The sequence below is a fragment of the Mesocricetus auratus genome, unplaced genomic scaffold (assembly GCF_017639785.1).
Source record: "Mesocricetus auratus isolate SY011 unplaced genomic scaffold, BCM_Maur_2.0 Super-Scaffold_100006, whole genome shotgun sequence".
NCBI classification, from domain to species: Eukaryota; Metazoa; Chordata; class Mammalia; order Rodentia; family Cricetidae; genus Mesocricetus; species Mesocricetus auratus.
In genome coordinates this window covers 33031225-33059161 of record NW_024429190.1, presented here as the reverse complement: position 1 = coordinate 33059161, position 27937 = coordinate 33031225, and the positions used below count along the sequence as shown (strand labels likewise).

At 44.8% G+C, this 27937-nt stretch overlaps 1 long non-coding RNA gene across 1 annotated transcript; it reads right to left on the bottom strand.

The window, feature by feature from the left end:
- Window positions 1–3050: 3050 nt before the first annotated feature.
- Window positions 3051–6563, bottom strand: LOC121140822. The gene is made up of 3 exons (XR_005877750.1): window positions 5956–6563; window positions 4688–4755; window positions 3051–4172 (listed from the first exon to the last, which is right to left on the bottom strand). It is a non-coding gene; the product is annotated as an uncharacterized LOC121140822 (long non-coding RNA).
- Between the last annotated feature and the right edge of the window lie 21374 nt (window positions 6564–27937).

Below are 27937 nucleotides of genomic sequence, written 5' to 3'. Positions count from 1 at the left end.
AACAAGGCAACGGGATGCTGCTCACACTTATTTTATTTTCTTATTCCTGGGAAGCTGCCTTCGGCCCCACAGTGAAGTGAGGGCTGTCTCCTCTCTGGACTGGCTAGAAGCCTGGCTCGCCTCTCCTCTGACCACGTTCAGTGGTGTTTCCATCCCAGGCCCCAGGCTCTGTGTCTTACTCAGTCACACCTTGCGAAGGTACATTTCTTCCCCTGTAAAATTCTCCAGAAATGACATAAAACTCACAGACCAGAATTTTCCTACAGCAAAACTGTCTGATGTCTTACCAGATGCCTCTCCACACAAAAACCAGACTCTGCCTCTGTGTGCCTTTACCTTCTAACACCACATCTGCTCCCTCACCAGCACCCGAGGAGCAGCCCTAATGGCAAAATGAGTCAGGGAGGCTCTGACCTCAGCGTAGCCACACAGACTGAGCTCAAGTAAGTCAGAAAAGAAATACCCATGATAGCATCAGGATGTAAGTAAGACAGAGCAGAGAGAGTCTGGTGACTAGGTGACAGACTCGGCTCCCTACAGATAGAGTCTGTATCGCTGGTCTTCCACACACAGTACAACTGTAGCCAATCATAAGGAATCATATGTTCTAAAGTTGGAAGAGGATTTTGAATATTTCACCTCCAAATAAGGATAAATGTTAGTGGCAATAGGTTAATTGTCCCCAATTTGATCGTTAGACAAAATGCACATGTATCAAAACATTTCATTGGACCTCACTATTCCTACAATTATGTGACAAATGAAAATAAAGTTGGTGTGTGTGTGTGTGTGGTTTTTCAAGACAGGGTTTCTCTGTGTAGCCCTGGCTATCCTGGAACTCACTCTGTAGACCAGGCTGGTCTCAAACTCAAGAAATCTGCCTGCCTCTGGTCTCTGACCTCTCTCTCTCTCTCTCTCTCTCTCTCTCTCTCTCTCTCTCTCTCTCTCTCTCTCTCTCAAGATAGGTTTTCTCTGTATAGCCTTGATTGTACTGAAGCTCACTTTGTAAACCAGGTTGGCTTTGAACTCAGAGAGATCTCCTGCTCCTGCCTCCCAAGTGCTGGGATTAAAGGTATGCGCCATCACCGTACTCTGTCTCTAGACAGCATATCCTCCATGCTAGCCCTTTCCCTTGAATCCAGTCCCCTTATCCTTTAATCATCCAAACACCAGGCTGGTGCTACTCTAAGCATCCCTGCACTTTGCTCTTCTGTCCTGGGAAGACGCAGCTCAACGCCAGCATGTGGCGGCCTCCTCTTGGCAGCTTACCCTCAACTAAGTGCATTTTCTGGTGGAGAAGACACTGACATTGCTTAACAAGACCATACTTGGTCCTTAATTGCACCTGGGAACAAAGTGCCCCATAGTGAGTTCCCAGGATGGCTCAGTGGGTAAAGGTGCTTGCTGCCAAGTCTAAAAACTTGGTTTGATCCCTGGGTCCCATGTGGTGGAGGAAGAGAGCAAATTGTCCTCTAACCTCAACATGTGTGCCATGGCAAGTATGTGCCCATGCATATACACACATATGTAAATGTATGTAACAAAACTTTGAAGTGTCCCATAGAGCAAAAAATGAAAGTGGAAATTAGGAATATCAAAGAAGTTGAGGCAGATAATATCCTCCAATGGCAATGAGTAGGAAAAAATAAAGCTTGAAAATGCTGGCCCTAGGGAAGAGCAATATTGAAGGTCTTGGCACGTACATCTTACCTTTGCAATACCTTAAGTGGCAGATATCTGTCTCCTTAGACCACTCATCTTTTGAGGACATAATCTGTGATTGCTAACCTGTACTTCTAAATCCTCTGTTTTAGTTTGCTAGGTCTGGTTGATGTTGGAAATGCCTATAGATCTCTGTTCTGAATGGGCTCAAGTCTTATTGTATCTTTTTGTTTTTGGGGGTTTTTTTTGTTTGTTTGTTTGCTTTGGTTTTACGAGACAGGGTTTCTCTGTATTGTTTTGGAGGCTGTCAGTCCAGCCCGGCCTCGAACTCACAGAGATCTGCCTGACTCTGCCTCCTGAGTGCTGAGATTAAAGGTGTGCGCCACCACCGCCCGGCTTTATTGTATCTTGTTGGGCCATATTCGGTGGATATCCCTGGGAAGCCTGATCTTGTTCTCCTTCCTTCCTCCCTCCCTCCTTCCTTTCTTCTTTTTTTTAAGGAAACAGAAGAGGAGTTGATCTGGGGAGAGGGGTGGTTGGGGAGGTATTGGGATGTGTGCAGGGAGGGGAAACTGCAGTTGGGATGTAATTCATGAGAGAAGAATGAAAGTTTTTTTTTTTTAAGGTCGGCAATGACTGATGTTGGGCAGCTTTGGCCCCTTAGGGTCTCAGGAAGGACCTAGTGCTTTATTGAGCACTCTCTACCAAAGGTCTATACCACAGGTTCTGGGCTGGGAATAAGAGTATTACGTGTAGTTTGGGTGATGGCTATGAGCTCCAAATACTTTGCTTGATAAAATGGAATATTCAGCTCATATTCATACACTAGATTTTTGTTTTAACTTTGACAACAAAATACAACAATAACATGTAGGAAAATTTGAACTTGAGTATTTATGCTAGAGGGCTCTTCAACGTCTTCTAGGGTGTCCCATCCAGAACGGAGGAGAAGCAAGACAAACGACATACCCGAGCCCAGTACCATGCTTCCCACCCTACACAACACCACCATCTCATCCACATTCCCCAGCTCCCACCAGAACCTCACGAACCAAGCACAGCTGCAGCCACACGTCAGTGGCCATTTACCAAAAGCCAAACCGAAAGGTGGAGTGGAAAGCATTAAAGCACTAGTAAGAAACTCCCCTTGACCCCATGACCCCGTTTATCAAAGGTCTTATTACTCTCATTTCCTTTAGAGATACTTGGTGACAAGATGTCTGTACCCAATGTTTCCTCTCGTCGTCCTGTTTGCAGCAAGTCAACTTTCCTGCTAGAAAGCTTTTTAGCCCCTGTGATCGGTTTCTGCCACCATTGTTTTGATGACACTGCTTGGCAATCATCATCAGTGATGCCACTTTACCAAAGATGAGGGCTGACTACCACGACTTTCCCCATCTTTCTGGAGCTCCCAGGGGCTTCTGATGATGTGAGTCTCTCCTTGCTTTGAAGCAATCTTCTCCTTGCCTGCCACTGCTAGTTCTCTGAACATTCTTTTTCTTTTTGTCATTTCTGCTATCCCCATAGCTACCGAAGATCCTCAGTTTCCCCAACGTTTCTCTTATCTTAGTATTTCACATGCTTTCTTGGAGACCTCTGCCCCTGTTCCTGTGTTTTCATCTTTATCTGTTTTAGTCCCCTGTTGCCACAACAAACCAACCAAAACTTTGTGGTTTCAAACTGCAACAAATTCTTGTCCCCGAGATCCTGCGGCTTAACTGAGTGCTCTTCTGTCTGCGGTATTGGTTAGGGAGCTGAGGGAATGGCTGTTCAGAAATAGCCTTACTACATGCCCCTGAAAATTTGTTCTGGCCACTGGTTGGGAGCTCAAGTAGAATTGACAGTTGAAGGCCTGTTCAGTAAAGTGCTCTTACGCAGTTTCCTCATTCTGCTTCCTGAAGATGTGTTCCAAAAGGAGAAAGTCAAGCTACCAGTCCTCATCAAACAGAGAGAGTCAAAACTCCTGGATGCCCCCTCTCCTGCTTCCCATCGGTCAAGAGAGAGGGAATTGTGGATGGCAGACATATTTGATAATCTGCCACAGTTAACTTTCTGCCTGAGACAATGGCTAGCAATTCCAATGTGCAAAAAACGAACTCATGCCTGCCTAAACTCTCATTCCACGATGGAATCTGCGCCAAGCATAGGATAGCATCATTATATCATCGTATCTGCTCTACTCCTTGATACTGCCTTTCAGCGGTTGCTTCAGGAGGAGGCATTGAGTTCTCTGGATAGAAAGCAGCAAGTTGTATTACAAACTAAGAAACAGTTGTGGGAAAGGATACAGAATAAAGTAATAAAGTCTGGACTACACAGGGCGGGTAAGCACCACTGTTCTTCGCAATTCCGAAACTCGACTGGGCACATGTTACCGTTTGTTTTGACTCCTGGGCCAGAGAATGTCCCTGGATTGGCTATGGGTTTCTGCTCCATGTGGGTAGTTTTCCATGGCTCTTGGCTCTTCCCCTTGGATTCCTGGCTTTCCCTTCTGAGTCGCCCTTCCTTTCCTGTAAGAAATACCATGTGGCAGTGCAGCCTGTCATCTCAGAACTCGGAAGGCAGAGACAGGAGGATCACTGCAATGCAGAAGCCCGCCTGGTCTGCATGTGAGTGTCAGCCAGAGCTACCCGGTAAGACCCTGTCTCAAAACCAAAGCCCCAAACCAAACCAAGCAGACCAAACCAAATGTCCCGTGTGTTTAGTTGAGAAGCTCTCTCAGCCTGTTCCCTGCTTGGAGGGAGTTTGAGGTCTTGGCATCTCTTTCCATTTTCCATTATCTGTCCCTTCAAGTTTAAGCTGATACAAGTCTTTTCTAAAAACATTGTGAGGCCTCTGTGTTCTAAACCAGCGTCATGCCCTGAAGCCATCACCAACTTTATCAGAACAGCTGTGATTAACCACAGCCAACCCACTGTAATTCCATGCCTGTTTGTACTGGGGTAGGTAGAGTACTTAACTAGCATGCAGAAAGCCCTGGGCTTGATCCCCAACATTGCATAAAACTGGATGTGATGATACACACCTGTTGCTCTGGACTTGGAGGCAAGGGAATCAGAAGTTCACCCCGTAAGAAACAACTCATTCCCATTCCTGCAAGAATAATAATAAACTCATTGGTCTGCCAAACTGGAGTCAAGTGCAATCATTTCTTTAGTCTGTCACTGATGTCTTACCTGAGAAGAATAGACATTTGCTCATATTCACCCTGAACTTCGTGTGACACTAAGCCCTTTTGAGACAGACAGTCTAAGCTACATAATCCTGTCTTTAAAAACAACTCGGGTGGGGTGGGGACTGAGCCATGGCTCACCAGTTAAGAGCACAAGAACTGGCTGATCTTGCAGAGGACCTGGGTTCAGTTCCCAGCACCCATATCAAGTGACTCACAGCTGTCTGTAGTTCCAATTCCAGGGGACCTAAAACTCTCTTCTGGCCACTATGGGCACCTGTACACTCTGACATAAACTCACAAAAATACAGAGTCCTCTACAGCAACATGAGAGACCATGGAGAAACCCAGAGACCTTTATCAATTAATTGTACTGTTTGTGAATTTGTATAAATGATAACAAAGATCCTCTTAAAACGTTTATATTCTTACAGTAAAAGGTTAAACTGATATTTATATAATAAAAGAGAAATATGAAGTATGTTTTTGAGAAAAAAGCACAAAATTCCCCCTTGTATCTGTGAATTATTTTTAAGGCATTGTGTGTTGGGTATATGCTAAAGTGGGGGGGGGGGGGGCGTTACGTGTACACCCTAAACGGAAGTAAGGTATAGAGTTCAGTTTGTTCATGTGGGGTAAGTTCATGGTTTAGAATTTCTAATGTGTAAGATTTACCACTAACATCCAAATGTTTTGTTTCTAGAAATGTGATTAGACTGGAGACTTTTATAATTTTTTGTTTTAAATTGTCAACATGGAAACTGAAAGAAAATGAACAAAATGAAACTTTTTTTAAAGAAAAAAATACAAAACAAATAAATCTTTAAAAATGTTCCAGAGTGCTACTACTATATACCTCAAAGTCTGGAAAGTTCCCCAGACTTGCATTTTTTTTTCTAACGGGGAGATCAATGGGTACCACTTGATTTCAACAGTCTGACAACCACACGTTGGATCTGTTCTTCACCTGGAGGCTGCGTTTTCTTGGTAGCTTTTGTAATGGATTGTCATTTTTCTTACTTTGAGAATATTTTGTTACCTGGAGGATCAGCCGATATGAAATCACTTGAAAATCTCTCATCAAACAGTCTCATGTTGAAACTATCACCTCTAAATTCTACCTGAGAATGGAGCAGCTCCTCGCTCAGTTGATCTCGGCCTCCCAGTGTTCTGTCACCAGCCTGGAGATCTTCTTAGCCAGGTCCATGAGTGTTCTTTCTCCTGTCCAAGCACTAGCCATACTCAAAACAGCTTAGCTTCAGATCAGGCAAGGGAAGGTGTGTTTGGGGAGATGTGGCCATAGACTTAGGTATTCCATTTCTGTGTTCACCACTAATGCTATCCCTGGTAAATTACACTAAGTTTGGCTGAAAACTATGACCATACCTAGGATCACTTTATGGTCAACTACAGCATGACTTAGTATGTACACAAATTGCTCCTTAACATTTGAAAATACTTTTGTAACAAATAACCAAGTTTCAGTCAATCACAGCAGTTGAGTTTCCACCAATCACAGGCTGCCTGTTGATGGGAATATGTCCATATAAGGCAAATGTCTTATCACATCCTGCCCAAATGAGATGATCGATGACCAGTAGATAGCCAAGCTATTTCTGACCATCACTCCCCCCTTTCCATCTACAGTATACAGACTTCTTATCTATGGTTCCTCACCCACAGATTAAACTACTCTCACTTGGTGTGCTAGGACCAAGACAGTCATATCTACACTAAACATGAATAGGCTTTATTCTGTCATTGTTTCCTAGGCAACACAGTGACTTACATAGCATTTATATTGTATTAGGTATTATTGTAACCTAGAGATGATTTAAAGTATGTAGGTGTATGTGTGTAGGTTATATACAGAAAGTCATGGCTTAGCTAGCCTGGTATATACATCAATAAACAATAAGAGACCCTGTCTAAAACAAGGTAGAAGGTAAGGATAGAACCCAGGGTTTCCCTGTGACCACCACATTTGGGCCATAGCATCTGCATGAACACACACACACACACACACACACACACACACACACACACACACAGACTTTAAAAATCGACCACCTCTCAGAAAACATGCTATGCCTTTAGAATGAGATATCTCTATGAATATCCATACATACACTGTGTGATTATCATAAAAATGAGAGATGCTTGTTGGGAAGGCTTCTGAATATCCTGCTTTAGAAGTCATATACAGAGAAATGCTGCTGCAGGACTAGGGGAGACAGAGACCTCAATCTCAGGCCGTGGCTGTGAAGAAGATGGGGACAATGGTGCATTATGTGGGGAACTGGAACATAATAGAAGATGATCGGGAGCCAAGACATAAGTTGTTTTCGGTCATGCCATTTTTCCTGTGTGGTGTCTGGTTGCATTGTTGCAGCTTAATAACCAAATTCATTCACAGTGGGCATTTAAAACAACAACAGAAGCTGAGAAGTTGCTGAATTAAATGTGTAGCAATGCAGTGAAGATTTGTGTTAAAAATTACATTTTTTTGTCAGAAATATTGCCTAGAGAATTTTTTCCTGATTTGTAGCTATCACTTGAAATTTAAACTTGTATGTTTTCAATCTTACAAAAATTATTATAATTGATGACAGTTCATTAATAATGACATCAGTATTTTCTGTTTGGTTTTGGTGACATAGTACAACAGCTTTTTTCTCATCTGTTCTGAAGAATGACGAGAACATAGACATTGTCCTTTCACATCATAAAAGTTCCATGTTTGAGAACATTGGCCAGATGATCTTTATCAGTGAGAAAATTATGATTTCTTGGTGACCTTTGAACATATTTGCCAACACATTAAAAATTCTTCCTCTTGCTAGACAGTGATGGCACAGCCTTTAATCCTAGCACTTGGGAGGTAGAGGCAGGTGGATCTCTGTGAGCTCAAGGCCAGCCTGGTTTATAGAGCAAATTCCAGGACAGCCAGGACCACACAGAGAAGCCTTGTCTGGGGGAGGGGGCAAGAAAACCCAAAACAAAACAAACTTCTTCCTCTTAGTTATAGATTGAAATTTTTTTCATAAGATAGCAAAACTGTATTTATTTAGCATATTATAACTTAGACATAATAAATTTAAAAACCCAAAGTGTTGTGGTTCCTTAAAAAAATAATTTCAGAACCAGTCAGTCAAAATCAAGGAGTACACAGGTTTCCTCTCTAGACAGGGCTACTCTCTGCTTCCAGGATAGTATCTTGATGCCATGAGTTCACAGAGCAGAAGGAGATGAATGCTGTGTCTTGATATGGTGAAGGAGTATAAGAACTTGTTTATGTTCCCCCATTCCTTTCATAGGTTGCTAATTCTACTTATCAGCTGTCTGTCCTTATAATTTAATTGCCTTCTAAAGCCCTAGCCACCTAAGACCACCCTGGTAATTAAGCTTAAATATGGAAATCCTGAAAGAAACATTCAGACCACACCAGGTACTAATTTCCATGACTTTCTTACTAAACACTGAACTATTTAAAACTAGTGACTTAAGACAATCTTATTCCTTATTGGGATTCTAGCTTGGTTTTCCTTGTAGCTGCATCCCACATTATGTTCAAAGAGGAAATAATCAAAAACTGATTGTTCTCTTAAGGTTTGAGTTCTGAAGTCTCAGGATGCATCTTCCACAGCCTCTGCTCATCAAAATGTCTGCTAGTTTAGATGGGATTCAAGAGGAGAAAAAATAAACACCAGCCCAGGATGGGGAGTGCTATGTGTCCACAGAGGGAAGAAACCATCTTTGAAACTAAGAAACCATCTTTGAAACTAGGGCTCACACCTCTGTCCAACAGATACCACACCAATGGTTCTAGTCCCTTGGATGCAGGCCTTCTTCCTTTGAGATGTCTTTGCATGCGCTTGAAGTCGTGCGGGAGCATAACTTACCGTGTTTCTTCCTTGACCATCTCACTCTATCCATTGCACCACGGAGCTACCTTATATCTCCTCACTCTATACTCTGCATTTCAATACACGGCAAATAGCCAGACCTGCAAGATTAAAATACACATATTTAAAGCAGTGCCTGGCACCTGAATGGAGAAAGTACACACGAGTTATCATTGTTTGTTATAATGATGATTCACACAGGGAGGTACCTAGTACTTAAGAATATTAGTTGACTTGAAATACTTTTTGTTATTTATAAAGCAAATATTCTACTCATTCACTGATACCCAGAATTTTCTATTTAAGTCACAAGTTATTGTTAACCTTTGAAAGTGGGATTCCCCCCCCCCCCACAGCCATCGCCTCTAACCTAGGACAGTTGCAGAAGTGGATAACCTCTGAAGATATACTCATATGGCTGCCAGCTCTGCACAGGGGACTATTTCCTTGGCCAGAAGCTCAGGTTTTTTCCCTAACACCAGCCAAATAGAGACATAATATCTATGAGTCGCACTACTTCCTCATCTGCCTACATCCTGAACAAAAGAGATGGGGAATTCTCAACATTCTTGGAGAAGTTCCAGGTAAAGAGTCCCATTTAAATGCCTACTTATCTACCATTGTACAAAGAAAATGCAACAGTGAAAAAGCATGTGGACCCTTCACCTTGGAAACAGTTCTTCCACTAAGGAATGAGTGCCCCCTAAGAGAAGACACCAGAAATAATGAACTGGTTTCTTAGCTGTGACTCTGGTTTCCTAATTCAAAACAAAAGGAGGTTAATCACATTGGTACCACACTCTCCCACAGTATGGCTGCTTTAGTTGTCAGGGACTCTTTCTGCCACCATATATTGAGAACCTCTGTATCACACGGGTGGTAAGAGTAGGGCAGCACATGCTAGGACATCTCATGTAAACAAAACTGCTAAGATCATGACTTCCATTTAAGATTATTCTGAACTTCTTTCTTGGTGCTTTAGGTAACAGGTTTATACACCAAGAGAAAGATTTGGCTGTATACATTGTGCAACCTTCCGGGGAAGATGTGCTTACTTGTGCAAGTGGCAGCAATAGTGGCATTACTATTTTGAGGGACACCAACCACTCTCAGCTTGCATTTGAAACCTACTTCATAGGAGAGAATTTATCCCTGGTACATGTTTTTACCTGGTAAAAACAAACAAAGAACACATGGTCACGGAAATCATAAACCCTAGGAGGTAACTGGATACTATTGTTTAGCAAATTCACAAAGGTACCTTTTGAGTATTTATGTTTGTACCATAGACATGGCCACCGTTAGCCTTAATTAGATTGGCTTCCCTTTCTAGTTAATGCTGGGAAATGCAGAGACTCAGGGCGATATGGCACACTGAGAATAAATGACAAATCAGAGTTTAGCCCTAAACATCCTAACCCAAACTCAGGGAGAATTGAAGAAGAAAGAGAGGAAAGAATAAAAGAGCCAGAGGACAGAGGGGATTAGAAATGTAATCTCGCAGGCAAGGCACAGCTACAGCAAGCATGAAATTGTGGCAGCTGTAGAGGACTGTGCTGGGCCTGCAGAAGAATAGGCCCAGGGATAGATGGAAGAGGGCCTCAGTTCCCACCCCCACTGCTGTAGTACATTCAGGGAGAGTGGAACCTTCTGTTTTGTGCTTACTGGTGACTCAGTCAGGCTCCAATGAAACAGTTCCAATCCAATAGTCACAAATGGGTCACAAAACAAAACCAAGTCAGGACTCTGGGTAAGGAATGAGGAGGTGCTGATAGGGTTGGGAGAGAGGAAAGTAAGAGGGTATGGGGAAGACAGAGTGATCAGAAGGCATTATAAACATAAATGAAACTTTCAAATAGAATTAATCTGTAAAAAAATGCAACATGCTAATGGGAGATGTAGCTCAGCTGGTAGAGTGCTTTATGCATAAAGCCCTGGGTTCAATACCCAACAACACACAGCCCAGGCATGGTGATGCACAACTATAATCCTAGAATTTGGGTTAGAGTGGCCCCATCTTCTCCTCAGGTGTTGAGATAATCTAACAGAATTCCATTTGCGTCCAGATGCCACCATGGTGGATCCCTCTCCCTGGAGACACCACCACAAATCTTCTCTGACCTGGGTGAGCACCTGCCATTAAAGAATTAGAGCAAATAAAAACGCATCATGCTCCTGTGTGTCCCACAATCCCTTGTGTCCTCTGGACAGGCACTTAAGGTAGACTTCAGTCTTAGTGGCTGTAGCTTGGTGCTTGCTATCACGCAAGGATTGCTTTGCTTTTAGCCCAGGAGGCCAAGAAGACACAAGCCACTCAATTTCTTCCCTCTGAGGACTGACCACGAGAACTTGAGTCTGCCCAACAAATGGCTGACCCCGCTGTTGGGAACAATGGACTGTCCAAACCTTGCCTTTCCCAGGGATTAACATACCCACCCTCACTTTATTGGGCTTATTTCTCCAGTGTCTAACCCTACATGTACCCATTTTCCCTCATGCCAGACAGAATTGGCTTTTGATAGCAACTCCAAATTCTTAGCCCACTCAACACTTCAATGTCTATTTTCCAATGAGGAACCTGAGGTCATAGAAACTCAGTAGCTTTGTCACTGCTCACAGCATCAAGTGGTGGATCAGGGTTTCGAAGTCATTCTTTTCCTAGTTGTTCCATTATCATTCATAAAACCAGGCGATATTGGGAGAAGCAGCAGGGTGTGTGTGTGTGTGTGTGTTCAACTCGATTCAGAGAGAAGCCATGCAGTCTGAGGCATGACCTCGGAATGCTGCTGTGAGTGAGTGACAGTTCAAGAGGAACACTCACTGATGAGGTTGAGAAGTATAGAGTGTAGTTTTTTCCTTACCAGTCGCCTGGGCCTTGCCATGTCATCTGAACCCCCAAATAACTCACAGGACACTATATTAATTATAAAAGCTGTTGGCCATTTGCTTGGTTTCTTACTGGCTATCTCTGACTTAAGTATTTACCCCATAATTGTTAATCTAAGTATTTCTCTCACCGGAGAAAGGGGTCTAGACCTCTTTCTCTGGCGGCCTACATTGTGTCTCTCTCCCCGCCTCTCTTACCCAGAATCCTCCTTGACTCCTAGTTCCACCTATCGTGCTTCCCTATTGGCCAACAGTGCTTTATTCAACAACCAATAAGAGAGACAGATTTACAGAATGACATCTCCCATCAGACAAGGATGTCACTGAGTGATTGAGACAGTCACAAGGGAAACTGCCATATGTTGACTCATTTTTCTGTGACATCCATGGTCACCCTTGTCTATCAGGGATGGAGCAGAGAGGGCATAGCCTTTCTTTGTTTCTGGAAAAGTCCAACCTGACTTTTAGCCAGAAAAAAAAATCTGTGTTCATAAATTGGCAAAATACTCCTCTGGCTACAGTAGATAGGGTTGCTTCTAGCAGTTGGGGGCAGGGGAGTTTTTTGATAAGCTTTCTTAAGCTCCCTGACTTTTTGTATTTCTAGCATCCATCCCTCTGGCCCAATAAAACATTGTCCAGACCTTAAAGATACACCGATTAGCTGGGTATTTTTTTTAAGTTCATTAGCCCTCCTGATATATTAGTAGATTATCAAAAACAGTTGCAGTCTGTCATAAAATCTGTTTGGTATTAAGTTGATACACGACGTGTTTTTCTCCATCCAGCTAGTTTCTCTTCAATCTGGACCAGATGAGCACCCTGGGACTTGCATGAGCTCATGTGTATGTCTGTGTGGAATGCAGTTCAGTGCATCCCATTGGACATGTGGAACGTGTATTTGGCCCCAACAGAAACATCCTTAAGCACAGATGCCTCAATTAGGAGAGAGATAAAGACAGGGACTCAGAGAGGGCATCTGTAAAATGTTAATGTCCCTGTGATGTGCTCTGTTTAGGTCACTCTTAAATTCTGTTTGATGACTGACTTAAGCAGGATTATGGCAGGCATGAAATTGCCTTTATTCAGTGCTCCTTGGACACTGCATGCCACCCTGACTATGTCTTCCCTCTGCTTCAGGCAAGCCCAGTTGCTCCCACCTGTTCCCTGGGTCTCCTTTAAGCACCTATTTTGTGGTAGGGAATAATAACATGAACAGTCTTTGTTTCCAAGATGAGCAGAGGCAGAAATATGAAAGCTGCCTTGCAGGAGGATGAATGTGTCTGTCAGAGCAGATGGAGGAACCAAAGGTCCTAGGATGGTGGCCAGTGAGTAAGGGAAGGCTGCTTGGAGGGATGGTCCAGCAGCTGGACCACAAAGAACACCCACCATCATCACCACCACCACCACTCCCCACTTCTGCATTCTTATGTTTCTTACCTATCCCTTTCCCAGGAGATTCTTAAAATCACATGATCTCTCCATCACATTCTCCATACTGGACATACTGCTTGCCCACAGGTTTTCCTGAAGTGAAGTGGAGATTGGGGCACTGGAGCCTAAGCCTTCGAGTGAAGAGAGAGAGAGAGGCAGCTTGGGGAGGACCACATGCTCTGCAGCAGTTTGGGAAGGACTGAATGCTGTGCAGCAGCTTGGGGAGAACCAAATGCTGTTCAGCAGCTTGGAGAGATCCACATGCTCTGCAGCAGCTTGGGGAGGACCACATGCTTTACAGAATCTTGGAGAAGACTGCCTTCTCTGTAGCAGCATGAACATGTGATGTATATCCAGCCACCGGCTGTCTAGGGACTGACAGTGAAAATGACCTCTCCACCCCTTCTCTTTTCCATTTTCTCAGTTAAAAAAGAAAGCTCTAAGAAAGTCAATTAAAAATAAAAGAACACCCAAGAATGAGGCATGCTTCTGTATCTTTAGGTGCCTCTCTATGAATAAGAGAATGGCGCCCCCTCTGGCCAGGGGCCTCAGGTGCACTGCATCTGGTTGGGTAGTCCAATGGGAGGTGGAGTTTAATACGCTCAATCCCTTAGGGACACACTTGGGAGATAGTCACTGAAACACTGGGGTCTAAGAATGATCTTCCATGGGGATTTTTTTCAGGGGCTGTTTAACAAATGGCCATACATCAGGTAGTTTAAAACAGTAGAAAGCTATTCCCTCACAGTACTGAAGTTAGAAATTCAAAGTCAAGCTGTTGGCAAAGCCAGCTCCTTCTCTAAGGAGAACCCTTCCTTGTCTCTTCCAGCCTCCACTGGCTCCATCTAAACATACATCTCCCCCTAGGCCCTGGCCCACCTTCATTTGACCTTCCTGTCTGTGTGTTTCTGCATCAAATATGTCTTTCTCTTATGAGAACATCTGCTATTGGATAGAGGGCCCACCCAGGTCACAGAGAATGGTATCGTTATTTCCTAAATTTACTTACATGTAAAGACCTACTCTCCAAATAAGGTCACATGCTGGAGGTCCAGAAGTTAGGGCTCAAACATGTCAATGCAACAAAGCATGGGAGGACAGGGTGTCCTTCAGTCCCCAAAACCAAGGAGGTGGGCTTGTGGGGTTCTGTAAACCACAGAGGATGAGGACAGCTGGAGTACAAGACACTGCAGGGTGAGGGCAGCAGCGGCTGCCTAGGGAGGCAAATGATGCTCAAAGAGGACTTAGGGTACCCAGTCAAAGGCGCAGACAGTGCCCTCAGGACCGTGAGCAGATTTTGAGAAATCTTAATACTCACCTAGGAAGAATGCTTAGCCTGGAAGTTTAGGGATGAACTGGAGGAGGGAAAGACCAGAGGTGAAGATCTGTAGGATGCTGCTGCCATGACCTGAGTGAGGAATTTGTTGACCTGGTATTTAAAGAAGAGGACAGGATTGTGTGATGATGAGGAGAGAGATAGGACTTATCTTAGTGTCTTAGGGTTTTTGTTGCTGTAGAAGAGACATTGTAACCACAGCAAGTCTTATAAAGAAAACACTTCATTGTGGTGGTTTGCTTAGACTTTCAGAGGTTCCTTCCATTATCACCATGAGCATGGCAGTGAGCAGACAGATGTGGTGCTGGAGCTGAGAGTGCTACATCCTGCAAGCCATTGGAAGTTGACTGACTGTCACACTGAGGGAAGCTTGAGCAAGAGTGACCTCAGAGCCTGCCCCTTCAGTGACACACTTCCTCCAGCAAGTCCCCACTTCCTAACAGTGCCACTCCCTTTGGGGCTCATTTTCTTTCAAACCATCACACTTGGTCGGTTTTGTTGCTACAACAAAATATTTGAGACCAACCATTTATAAGGAATAGAAGCTTAATTAGTTTACAGTTTGGGGACCTAGGGAGCCCAAGGTCATGGTGCTGACGTTTGCTCAGTATTTGACCACCAGTGTGCTAAGGTGTGTGTGTGTGTGTGTGTGTGTGTGTGTGTGTGTTTGAGAAATGATAGATAGATAGATAGATATAGATAGATAGACCCACCCTGGGTTTGAAGGTCAAAGTTCAAATCAGGTGTCTTCCTGCATTGCTCCCTACCTTATTTTTTGTGACAGTCTCAGTGAACCTGGAGCCCAGAGATGAGCTAGGTTGGTTGGCCTGTACCTCAGGAATCTACCTGTGTCTCTCTCCCGACATCTCAGGCCCCAGGTACTGCTGTGCTTGCCTTTTCCATGTGTGTTGGAGGTTTAAATTCGGGTCTTCGTGTTTGCACAGCAAATGGTTTTCAGCCTGAGCCATTTCCCCAGACCCTGGATTTTTCTTATAAAGTCACAAATGATACCATGGAGATTAAGCTTCTGACACACAGATTCTTGAGGGACGTGGTCAGGTTTCCCCCTAGCACTTTGAAACTAACTGATGTGTGTTGAGTGGGAAGGCAATAGTCTGGGCTGATGCAAAGGTTTCTGTCTATGTCAGCCACAGTGTAGCTCTGGTCACACTGAGGTGGCTTTGGGTCAATTGCTACCATTTACCCTTTAGAATTGAGTCAGAATTTGCAAAGCATCTTCAAGCACTCTTGTTCAAAGAAAGACTCTTAGGTTGATGAGATGACTCTGTGGGTAAAGGAGCTTGCTGTCAAAGGGTGGTCTTTTGACTCTGATCCTTGCAGCTCACATGGTGGAAGGAGAGAAGACTCCCACAAGTTGCCCTCTGACCTCAATATGTGTGCTCTGACACACACACTAAATAAATGTAAAAATATTTTATGCCCCTGCCCCAAATCAAGTCTAAACAGAACCCACCAACATGGTTTTATCTGGGAAAGGGTATTTTCCAAATACATAAAGGATTCCATGATGAAATCATCACGGCTTATCCAGATGGGCCCTAAATCCAAAAATGAGGTGGGAAAAGAAGACACACACAAAGAGAAGATAAGGCTGTGGGAAGACGCAGGCAGAGCCTGGCGGATGCAGACTCAGAACAAGAGACACTGGGGCTGCAGAGATTGACTAGAATTCGGAGAAGTCAGAGCAAGTCTTGCTCTCCAGCCTCCAGACAGACACTTGGATTCAGACTTCTGGCCTCTAGAACCATGGGAGAATCTTTTCTGTTCTTTTTTGTTTTGTTTTGTTTTGTTTTATGAGACAGGGTTTCTCTGTATTGTTTTGGAGGCTGTCCTGGAACTTGCTCTGTAGACCAGCCCGGCCTCGAACTCACAGAGATCTGCCTGCCTCTGCTTCCCGAATGCTGGGATTAAAGGCATGCGCCACCACTGCCTGGCTTTTCTGTTCTTTTAAGCTGTCAAGAGTGTGGTAATTTGCCATGGCTGTTCTAGGACTCTACTACAGATTGATAGTAAGCATGGACTACAGTTGACACTTAAATAAGAAAAAGGAAATTACAAGGTATCTAGAGATGGCTCAGTGTTAATTAGCACTTCCCACAAGAATCATCCCCATCAACTCCAGCCTTTCTATGAGTGGGCCCCCCAGGAAGGAGCTGTCTTGACCCAGGAACCAAATTCACTAGTCATCTACCTGTTCCTGGTTAATATGGCTGTTCTTTCTGTCATATAGACGCCCAGGGAGCCAACACTCTCTTGATACTGATCATGCAATAAAAATGGCAAGCTGATTAGTTAGCAGGAGAGGGGAAGCCTCTTTCCCATTAGAGCAAGATGTAATGTAATCACCTAGCCTGCTGACATTGGCCAAGATCTTGGGGAGAGTCCCCAGAACAGGTGAGCCCTGTTAGGAAGCATTCTGCTGCATGGTCTTAGTTGTCCCACAGGCTAGATAGAGGAAGTCTTGGAATGTGATAACCACACAACTCATACCCCTGACTCCTTATCAATTCCCCGTGGTCATGTGTTTTTTTTTTTCTAGAATATGCCAAAAACATGACTCCCACTTGTAAACCATCAGGTTTCACCCCCCCAACCCGTGCTCTTCCAAGGAGTAAGGGACATAGCTGTCCTAGTCCTTTGTGAACATTTCCCATCTGAATGGTATCTTTGATGTTTAAAATGCACTTCGTGTTTCCCTTCACCCCAAGGTTTCTGGCTTACCTGACACATAAGCCTCTGTAATCAAGGGGAAATTTAAGCTTGCCATCATGACCAAGCACATCCCAGTCTTTGTTCATGACCCATCCCCCATCACTGGGCCCTCTGGGACCCTCAGGCTCCTGGCATCTTACTCAAAGCACTCCCTGCTCTCTCCTCACCTGAGCACTGGCTTATCCTTTGCTGTCTCTCTCCTCCTCCCTCAGTGCCAAGCAGCCAACAGCTTCTCCCCTTCATCCACCAGAGGAAGGCCCAAGTGCATGGCGGTGAGAGCCCCTCCCACTGCCTAAGCCCCTCCCACCAACCGCTGTGGTAGACCCAGAGCTTGAGTGTTTCCTTGTGGAGACCTTCCTCTTCCAGAATGGAATTTCCTTTGCACAGATAAAAGCCCAGCTAACTGCTTTCTCTACCAGAAAGCCTCAGTCTCCACAGACCAATTTGGGTTTCCATTTTTAGCAGCACAAAGGATGGCAAAACCATGGGAAGGACAGCTTCTTCATCGGATCCAGAGGGCTCAACCCAGACTCCAGGGAGGAGCCAGATACCACCGGCATTTTCTTCCCTCCACCTCTGTTACAGGCTGTCATAAGACCCTGGGGAACTTGGTCTGTGTAATATGGAAGACATATTTCCTCTCCCATTGTTCAGCATCGGGTGACCAGACAAGAAACTTGACCTGTCAAAACTTGAACTCCCTATCTATACAACAGATTAATAACTGGTTTTTTTTTTTTTTTTTGTTTTTGAAACAGGGTCTCACTATGTAGTTCTGGCTGAGCTGGAACTCCTTAAGTAGCCTAGGCTGACCTCAAACTCACAGAGGTCTGCCTGTCTCTGCCTCTAGAGTGCTGGGATTAGAAGCATGTGATTACTGATAGATTTTCACGTGGAATTATCATTCCTGTTTTTAATGAAAAGTGTCGAGGTTGGGTCTTGGCACATGAAATTATTCAATATATCCTAGCCTCTGCTGATTCCTCTCACTGCCCACTTCCACTTTTGCTTTGTAAAAGAAATAATTTTACTTATTTATTTTTACATGTCTGGGCATTCATGTATGTCTGTGTACTACATGGAGCTGTTGGATCCTCTAAGACTAGAGTTGCAACAGTTGTTAGCTGTCATGTGGGTTCTGGGAAATGAACCCTGGTCTTCTGGAAGGGAAGGCAGTACTCCTAACATCTTTCCAGCTTCCATTTTGTTTTCATATACAAAGACTGTAATACATTTCTAAAGATTATAAGAACGTTCAAAATCAACTGAACAGAGACAGCCAGGCTTCCAAAGGAGCTGACACCCTCAGTTGAATGTCTTCTTAGCTATATACATCTGTAATTGTTTCTTCGTGTTTAATTCCTAATCATGAAATTGGTGGTCACACTTTTAGGACTGTTGCTGCAGCTTATACTCCCCATAGTCTCATGTCAAAGATCCCATTCATTGAATTCTTGTTTTTCTTGGAATGTATTAAGTTGCCTGGTGAGAAGTGGTGTCTCCTAGTGGTTGTAGAATTAAAAAAAAAAAAAAACCTGGAAAACAAAAATCCAACAAGTCTAATTCATTTATTTTTAAAGACCAAGATCCCAAGACTCAGAGACATTAAGTGACTTGGCCAACACATCTAATTAGTAGGAGAGCCAAAATCCATGGCCCAGGATTCCTCGGGAATTCTTTCCATGATACCACTCCAGGGATAGAGAGTTGGCCTTGGAGGTAAACCACTCAGGACCTACTTAATAGCAGTTCAATTAGACCAGAGGGGAGAGATAATGAAGGAGCTTTAATCAGGGCCTAGTTCATTCATCATTAGATAATGAATATGTGCGACGTCTGTCTTAGCGACACCTATTGGCTAAACATGGACCTGCACAGACTCCCTTCGGGGTTGTGGGGGTGGGGGAGGCTGAAGTGAACTGGTTTGTTTAACAAAGGAGGAAGGAGGTTAAAAAGAAGAGTCATTGTTCCTTAAAACTGCTGAGGTCTCCAGAGTCCCTGCGAGTCAAGTTCCAATCTCTCGCTACAGCTGCGTCAGTTTTCTCTCTTCCTAGATGGTGGACAGAGTGTACAAGGTCTCGGTTTTCTACCACCTGAATTGTAGCTACAGCAGACACCCTGCCCGTGTCAGGAACCTTACCCAGTGGCACCCAGGTTAAGATTGTTCACTTTGATGCTTTGGTCCCTCAGCTTGGAACAGCGTTTCCCTCTCTTCCCCGTTTCCCATGGTTACAGCTAGGATCCTGCAAGTTTAAGGTCCTTCAGGCATGGAAGCGAGGTGGTAGAAGAGGGGTGTGGGCATTCTGCTCCACATGTGTCCTCAGCCTAGGGGGACATGGTCTCTTGCCATGGGCTTCTATTCCTACTGGCACCCAACAGCCATACTCAGCACCCTGCCAAGGTCAGAGCTGTTACAAAGCCCTCATTTCAAACTCATCAGCTTCCTCTCAACTTCCGGCCTGATGACCTACTACGACACCAGTTCTCACCCTCCCTAATGCTGCGACCCTTTCATACAACAGTTCCTCATGTCATGGTGACCCCCAGCCATAAAATCATTTTCATTACTACTTCGTAACTGTCATTTTTGTTACTGTTAGGAATTGTAACAGGATATCTGATATACAGGATATCTAATATGAGACCCCTGTGAAAGGGTTGTGCTACCCCAAAAGGGATCATGACCCACAGGTTGAGAACCGCTGGTCTACAGCCATGCCATGCCTGTGTTAGGGCAGAGGCAAGGGAACTTCCTGGACTTTTCCTATGATTTTTTTGGTGGTAGGAAAGTCACTGTCAGCAGACCTTTGCCAGTTTGTTTAGTTCCTTGCTTCTCTGCTGTAGCAGAGGGTAATGGTTGGCAAACCGCATCCTAAAAAGGGGGTTGGGGTTAGATGGGCACTACTTTAGACAACGCAGCTTCAGCTGTTACAGCACCAAAGCGGCCAGAGATAACAGGCATGGCTCTGTTCCAACAAATCTTTATTCAAAAACAAAGATAACATGGTGAATGTGGCCATTAAGTCTGATGGTCCTGATACATGTCTGAGAGGCCTCCCCAATACTACTCCAGGCAGATGATGGGCACAAGTGTTCTCGGAGCTCTACAGTCCTAAATTGTTCTTGGAGAGAGGTTATGGCCAGTACTGTCGGCATTTTGATGGATCGGATGGGACAGGTATTTTGGCACTCGGAAGTCACAGAATACTAAGTGTTACACAGCTCAGATGGAGTTCGGGAGTCTAGGACCACCACAGGTTGTAGTAAGCATAGCAGCTTACAGCCTTGCCTTAGGGAAAGGCTCCCCCAGTGTATCACTCCGCTCCAGCAGGAGAGGGTCTTCCAGCTGGGCATGTTTTCCCAGTATAGCAATTTTGCTCCTGAAAGTAAAAGTAAGTATTTATTGTAGAAATTACCACAAGAGACTAACAAGTAACCCAGATGAGCCGAGTAGTTTTCCGCCGCTGACCTGGAAGCCGGAAAGCTGGAAAAGAGAGCAAGACTTCCGTTGTTCAGTCTTTTATACCTTCCTCCATAACGCTCCTAGCCATGCCCAAAAGTGGGCGTGGCTAGTGACATAGTTCACCGCCTACGTCCGTATACGTCTTTAGTCATGCCTAAAGTGGGTGTGGTTAGTGGTATGGTAAATCACCCTTTTATTACCTCATCTGTATGCGTCTCTAGTAAGTCACATGGTTAATGGCGAAACACTGTTACCTCCTACAGGAGAGTGACTGCCTTCTGCCAGAGTGGCAGAGGACAGGCGAGTAGCAGGAACAGTGACAAGCTGAACAGACACAGGGTTTATATAGGGCTTCCAGGGTGGGGATTGGTCAGATTTTAATGCTGAGCTCAGATTGGCTAGAGCTCTGCTTGAGGATTGGTCAGTTTTCTGCACAGTGTGTTTCTTTCTCTGGTCCTTTTTAGCCTTTTGACTCTAGTTTTAGGGTCAGGGTGTATTTCTTTCACTGACTCTTATTCCAGGGACAAAGTGTGTTCTTTTGGCACTGGTTTCAGGGTCAGGGTATATTTCTTTGGTTCTGGTTGCAGGGCCAAAGTGTGTTTCTTCGGCTCTGCTCAGGGTGTGTTTCTTTGGCAGGTCCTTTTCCCCTACAAGTACTTCACCCAACAAAAAGTCACAAGGGAGCAAGCAAGATACAAGTTATCTTTGCCCAGCCCTGGGCATTTGCGAGCTTCTGGGCCTTATCCCACCCTTCTCCCCTGACCACAGCCACCTTTAACCTCCATTCTGTGATCTCCCTCCCCTTCTTAGCCCTTTATGCTGTCTTTCCATGGGCCGAGCTTTTTTGGTTCTGCCACATCTCTCCACCATAAACCGTGGCCCTGCAGGCTCTCCTGTGAGGAGTTGAACTGGCACCCCATTGAGGACTCAGCAGCTGTCTGTCCTCCCTCCGTGTTCTTCCTCCAGTTTCCCTGAGAGGACAGATTCCTGAAGTGACAGGACAACAGCCAATGGCAGCCTTTCCTTTCCATTCTTGCTTATCTCCGGGTCTCCATGGAGCCCAGCCGGCCCTCTAAGGCAGCATCACAGAAATGTGGTCATTGGATGGTCCATCTACTTCACCTTATGAGGAAATTGAGAGTCGCGAGGCCCCACAGAGATTCTTAGAAAAATCTACTCTGCCCCACAAACAGAAGTGGGTCCTTTCTGGGCAAGAGTGTCCACAGCAAGGCGTCGGAAACTACTGGGTGTGACCCATGATGACAAAAGTAGACAGTTGTCTCAGCAAAGGCACAGATGGCAACTATTTCAGGCTTCGTGGGCCATAACAACACGCCTCTACTTGCAACCACTCAGCTCTGCCCTTGAGTGAGAGTGACCACAGACAAGGGTGACTGAATGAGGTGCCTGAGTCAAGAAAACTTGGAGAAACACTGAAAGAAGAATTCCATATAATTTTCATGGCATGAAATACCATTTCCTTTTTTCCCCCTCACTCATTTCAAAAGGTAAAATCCCTTCTTAGCTTGCAGGCCATACCAGAAAAAGAAGGAAAAAAAAAGGCAGTAGCTGGAGTTGGATGAATTTGGATGGGCATCTTCTGATTTTTGCACTAAGACAGGAAGGAAATGAATTGGGACTGAGACTATATTTTCTTTATCATTCTGAGGATTGAATGGGTTTTGCCCATGGTGAGATAGCAGTATACCTCTGGGCTGTATTCCCAGGTCCTTTTTTGTGCTTTTTATGTATTTCTTTCTTTTTTTTTCCAGACAGGGTTTCTTTCTCTGTGTAGCCCTGACTGTTCTGGAACTTGCTCTGTAAACCTGGCTGGCCTTGAACTTGGAGATCTGAATGCCTCTCCTTCCTGGGTGCTATGATTACAGGCATGTGCCACCATGACCTGGTATGCTTTTTTATTTTTGAGACAGTGTCTCACTAGGTTACTCAAGTTGGCTCTTGAACTCACTTGTACCCCCAAGTAGGTCTCTGGCTTGTGACACTTCTTTCTCAGGCTGGCGAATAGCTGGGGTTAAACACTGTACCATGAGGCCCAGCTAGGGCAGGAACTATGTATGTATGTATGTATGTATGTATGTATGTATGTATGTATGTGTGTATATGTATTTATGTATGTGTGATTTATTATTTAAAAATTTTTATTATCTCTTTGAGAATTGAAAACAGTGTATTTTGATTATATTCATGCCTTCTGCCAGCTTCTCCCACACTAGCCACCCAATCTTTACCTACCCAACTCTGAGTCCTTATCAATACTGATTCATGCGTCCATCCACTCCCGGGTGTGGGGCCACCCACAGGAGTGTGACCCACCCACCAAGGACCCAACCCTGAAAGAAAGCTGATTCTCCCATTCCTAGTAGCTGTCGGTTGCCAATAGCTCTTCAGCTAAGTGTAGGCTTTGTTGCACATCCCTCTCCACTCTAGGAATTGCCTCAAGTATATCATTTTTGTCTCTGGAGAGTCAGATTAATGTCTTTTAGATGAAACAAAGAATATTTGTTTATTCCTTTGCTTACATTTTGGGAGACAGGCTCTTAGCATGTAGCCCCAGACTGGCCCGGAATTCACTGTGAAAATTTTTTTCAGTGAAAGTGCATATTATGTACTATTTAGGAAGGCTGACAGTAAAAATACTAATTTTCCTTTAAAGATTAATGTTGATATTACTAATTAATTAATGTTAAAATAGGAAATTTTACTTTGAGTATTCTGTGTACTTCTTTTAGTTCTTCAGTTGTTTTTGAAAGAGTCTTACTCAGTAGGCCAAGCTGACTTGGAACTCACTGGGTAGCCAAGACTGGCTTTGTACTTAAGGTCATCCTCCTGCCTCAGCTTCCCAAGTGACAGAATTATGGACATGTGCCATCAGGTCCTCTTAGAGGAGAGTTCTCTGTGAAGGAGAGGTGTCTGCCTTTGGAAGGACGTGTTCTGACTCTAAGGTCCGTGCTGCATCACCAGTCCAATGAAAGGTCCGCGCTGTGAAAGGCCACGATCTTGGTGTAGTTCTTGATGTAGGCAGTTCGTGAACGGGGTAGGGAGCCAAAGGAATGTTCCATACAGGAAGATGGAGTGCATCACAAGATCACTTGAGGACAATGCCCAGGGACAGTAGTCTCCTTTATATGACTACTGTCAACACTAGTAATAAATGCTCTCCCCGTCTGGTAGCCTTCCCCATGTCCCCTTGTGAAATCACAGTATACAGCAAGCACTCAGAAAGTGTTGCTTTCCTCTCTCCTTGCCTGTCTGTGTCCCGATCCCCATAAGCAAGCTTGGGATCACTTGCCACTTCACATTGGTGAGCATGTCCTGGACTGTCAGGTTAAGGAGACTTTCAGAGGCCGGAGCTGAAAGCCACTGAGTTTCCACTTGATCCAGATGACTGTCACAGGGAGAAAGGGATGACTGTGAGAAGACACCAAGCAGGGGCTGGGGAACAGCTCAGTGGGTAAAATGCATTCTGCCCAAGTACTGGGACCTGACTTCAATCTCTGGCGACATGTACAAGCTGAGTTCAGTAGCGTGTGCTTGTAAACCCAGTGTTGGGGAGGCAGAGACAGGAGGACCCCTGGAGCTTCCTGGCCAGAAAGTTTAGTTGAATCTTGGAGCTCCAGGCTCAGTGAGAGACCTAGTCACAAAAAATAAGGTGCAGAATGATCTTGGTAAAACACATGTGCGAACACGCATACACACCAGCAAACAGCTATGCAGAGTGACTGTTAGATGAAGGCAATTTCTTTCCTCCTGAAGTCAGGGGAAAAGAAGGAGACCCCCTGCACTACCTCTGTTAACCCACCTCCAATACCGAACACCCAGGGAGCTCGGAGCTGGATACCTTCAGACTGAAAGTGGTCAGAGCCAGGATCTGTCCCTAGTGCATGAGCTGGCTTTTTGACATTCCATATGGTAGGGTGCCTTGCTCAGCCTTGAGGTGGAGGGGAGGTTGGTTCTGCCTCAACTGAATGTGCCAGGCTTTGTTAAATCCCCATGGGAGGCCTTCCCTTTCTGAAGAGTAGATGGGAGTGGGTTGGGGAGAAGGGGAGGGAGGAGGGAAGAGGGAACTATGGTTGGTATGTAAAATGAATAAAACAATGAAATAGAATAACAAAAAAGGAAAGTACACCGAGGAAGCGAGAGGGCATGGTTGCTGTCTGCCAAAGGCCAGAGGGGAATTGGCGCTCTCCCTCAGAGCCCCTGGAATTTGGACTTGGCTCCTCTTGGGGAACAAGAGATCTCTGCTTGCATGTGCTCCAGTGAGATGGTGGGCTAGGATGCTACCCCTCCATTGGGATATGTTCTAGACCAAAGGCAGGCCTCCAAAAACAGGTGGAGGTGAGGCTTTTCATCCCGCCCGTCCCCCAAAGCAGTTTCTTCTTGGACACGAACTTTCACCTTCTTTTAATTCCCAAAGTGAGTAACAAGTTGGAAGACTTTCACGGTTGTTTTACTTTAAAATGGATTTTCCAGCTGCGATTTTTCTTCAGTCTGGAATTTTGCTCTTTCTGCTTCAAACTTCATTATGAATCCCAAGCTTAAAATCAGAACTATTGCAAATAGCATTTGTGTAGATCAGGCATTTGGGCATGTCATGCTTTAACCATGAAATAGTTTCCTACTAAGATGACTCCATCATCCCTTGGCACCTCAATTTACCACCCGTCGCCCCTCCCCAACTGAAATTTGAGGGAATAATAGAAAGTCATCAGCAGGGCTCCAAACGGAAGGAACTGATAAGTTTAAGGGCATATTAAAGTGTTAACAGATAGCCCAGTTGATGAAGTATGTTGATGCAAAGACCTAAGTTCCTGGTCCAAAATCCATGAGCCGGGTACAGTGGTACATGCTGTGGTTGTAATACAGAAGACTGAGACAGGAGGATCCCTGAGTGTCGCCAGCCAGGCAACCTAGCCTAATCAGCAAGCTCCTGCTCAACAAAACGCAGGTGGACGATGTCTAAGGAACAGCAGCCAGAGTTGACAGGTGGGGAGGGACAAGGCAGAGAGGGAAGGTGGTTGGTTTAAAGATTCAAAGAGAAGAGACATTCAAAGCTTCATGGTTATTTAGTAGGGTTATCATTGACTTCGGACCTGCGGTCAAGGAAGGGATTCTAAAACTGTAGTCGGTTTCCTGTTTGGGGGTGGGGGTGTAAAGAATTAGCTATTGGGGCTGGAGAGATGGCTCAGAGGTTAAGAGCACTGGCTGCTCTTCCAGAGGGCCTGAGTTTAATTCCCAGCACCCACATGGTGGCTCACAACGACTGTATGGGATCTGATGCCCTCTCCTGGCATGCAGACATACATGCAAACACAGCACTCATACCTTTAGAAAATACATAAATAAATTAAAAAATAAAAAATGAATTAGCTATCACCTAAGTGCTCATATTAGCTCATATCTAGCCCAGGGGTTGGAATCCATCATGACATGAAGGCAAATCTATGACACTTGGATGATTCTGGTTGTCCATCTGTCATTTTCCTTAATGCCCCAGAGAGGGGGACTGCCAACAAAATGATTCTAGAGCCCTGCTCTCTGGTTTGTGTCACTTTGGTCATTGTATCCCTTATAGTTCCAGTGGTGTTTTCCAATACATCCTTAAACCCTATTTCCAGGGCACTTTCTCTTCACCAGACCTCTCAGGACCACACTAATTTCTATGTCAGAAATTTTGATCCTCTTAAGACATTCCCAGCCCAGGACCCCTGCACCTATTGCGCCAATCCCTACTGGACCTCAGTGGAATCAAGCTGCCCTTGAGTTTTCCAATACCCTGTGATTTCACCGATCTCTTTTGGGGAGCATGCCAATAGCCAATCTTTGCACTTGGGGTGTATGTGTGTGTATGTGTGTGTGTGTGTGTGTGTGTGTGTGTGTGCCAGTGCGTGCTCGCACACACACTCAAGTATGTGTTTTATATGAGCCTTGCATAACAAATTGGGCCCTCATTCTTGCAAGGTAATTGCTTGGAAGCCTCAGTTCTATACTTGATCTTTGATGATCTCTTAGAGTTGTTTTCGATTGTTCCTGAAGGAAAGGGCTGCGTCTTAAGCTTGTTCTGTGTGTCTGAACCGCCGCTGCCCTGCTGGACATGCGTCATGCAACCCTAGAGTGATACATACTCTGGAAGTCTTCGTTGGGCCTGCAGTTGACACATCTATGTTTGCACAGCTTCCCTTTATCTCTGCAGGCTCTGACCAGAGTTTGCCCCCAGCCTTACCCAATTACAGGAAAAATAGTGTTCAAAGTAGGAAGCTAGTTCTACGAATCCGCGTTTCCTGTGTTAGGCAATGAACTAGCTGCATGGCACAGCATCTGCTGACACACAGCACACTCATTCGGCTTGATTTCGTTTATGTCAGAAAAAGACTGTTTCCATTCAAGTCACACGTGGTGAAGGGTAGTGTGGTTTTTCTGTGACCTTGGGCGAGTCTTTTTACCGCCTCCTACTGCAGCTTCCTTTTCTATAATTTTCCAGCTCCAAGTCTTGGGAGGTTCTATGGTTTTGTGGCTACTCAAGGCTTCTAGCAATGCATCTAGCAGATTTGTTTGTAGACAAAGGGAAAGACTCTGGGTTTCCCCCTTGGTTCTCTGTTCTGAGCCTGATGTTAATGGATGGAGCTAGAGCTGTTTGTTGTCAGTGACCTGGGCTTTCTTCTCTTATCCTGATGAATGTAGTTAAAGATGCTCATGGTCAGGAACCTGGACCTTCCCTCTGTGGATTCTAGTTCCTTGTCATCCACTAACTAAGGCTCCATGTTCATTTTGAGGATGGTGGCATTAACTGCTCTGCTCAGTGACATCTGAGGCTCCATGCTCATCTTGAGGATGGTGGCATTAACTGGTCTTCTCAGTGACATCTAAGGCTTCATGCCCATCTTGAGGATGGTGGCACTAACTGGTCTGCTCAGGGACAGCTAGATGACTTATTTTTTTAGAAAACTATTTTGTTAATCCTCTTCCCACTGCGTGAAACCAGCAATGAAGTCTTCTGCTTCTAGATTTTCGATGGGGCCCTGTGGGAAATTCAAGACATGCACCACTGACTCATAGAGAAACAAATGGAGGCTTTAGTAGATGCCCTTTCTCTCTCTTTTATGCGGCGTGAGTAACAGCAAGACTGTCTACCACTGTCAGCTGTCATCCCATGAGTTTCTGTTTCTGATTTATGTCTCTGCTGTGTCATTTCAGATGTCACACCTTGGGGACAGATGTTATAGATAAGACAGGAGGTGATTTTCACTCATCAAAAATTGGCCCTTGTGTTTGACAGGGACAGGAGGAAATCATTCTGTTACTAGGCGTTTAAGTGAATGTTAATGTGCCCG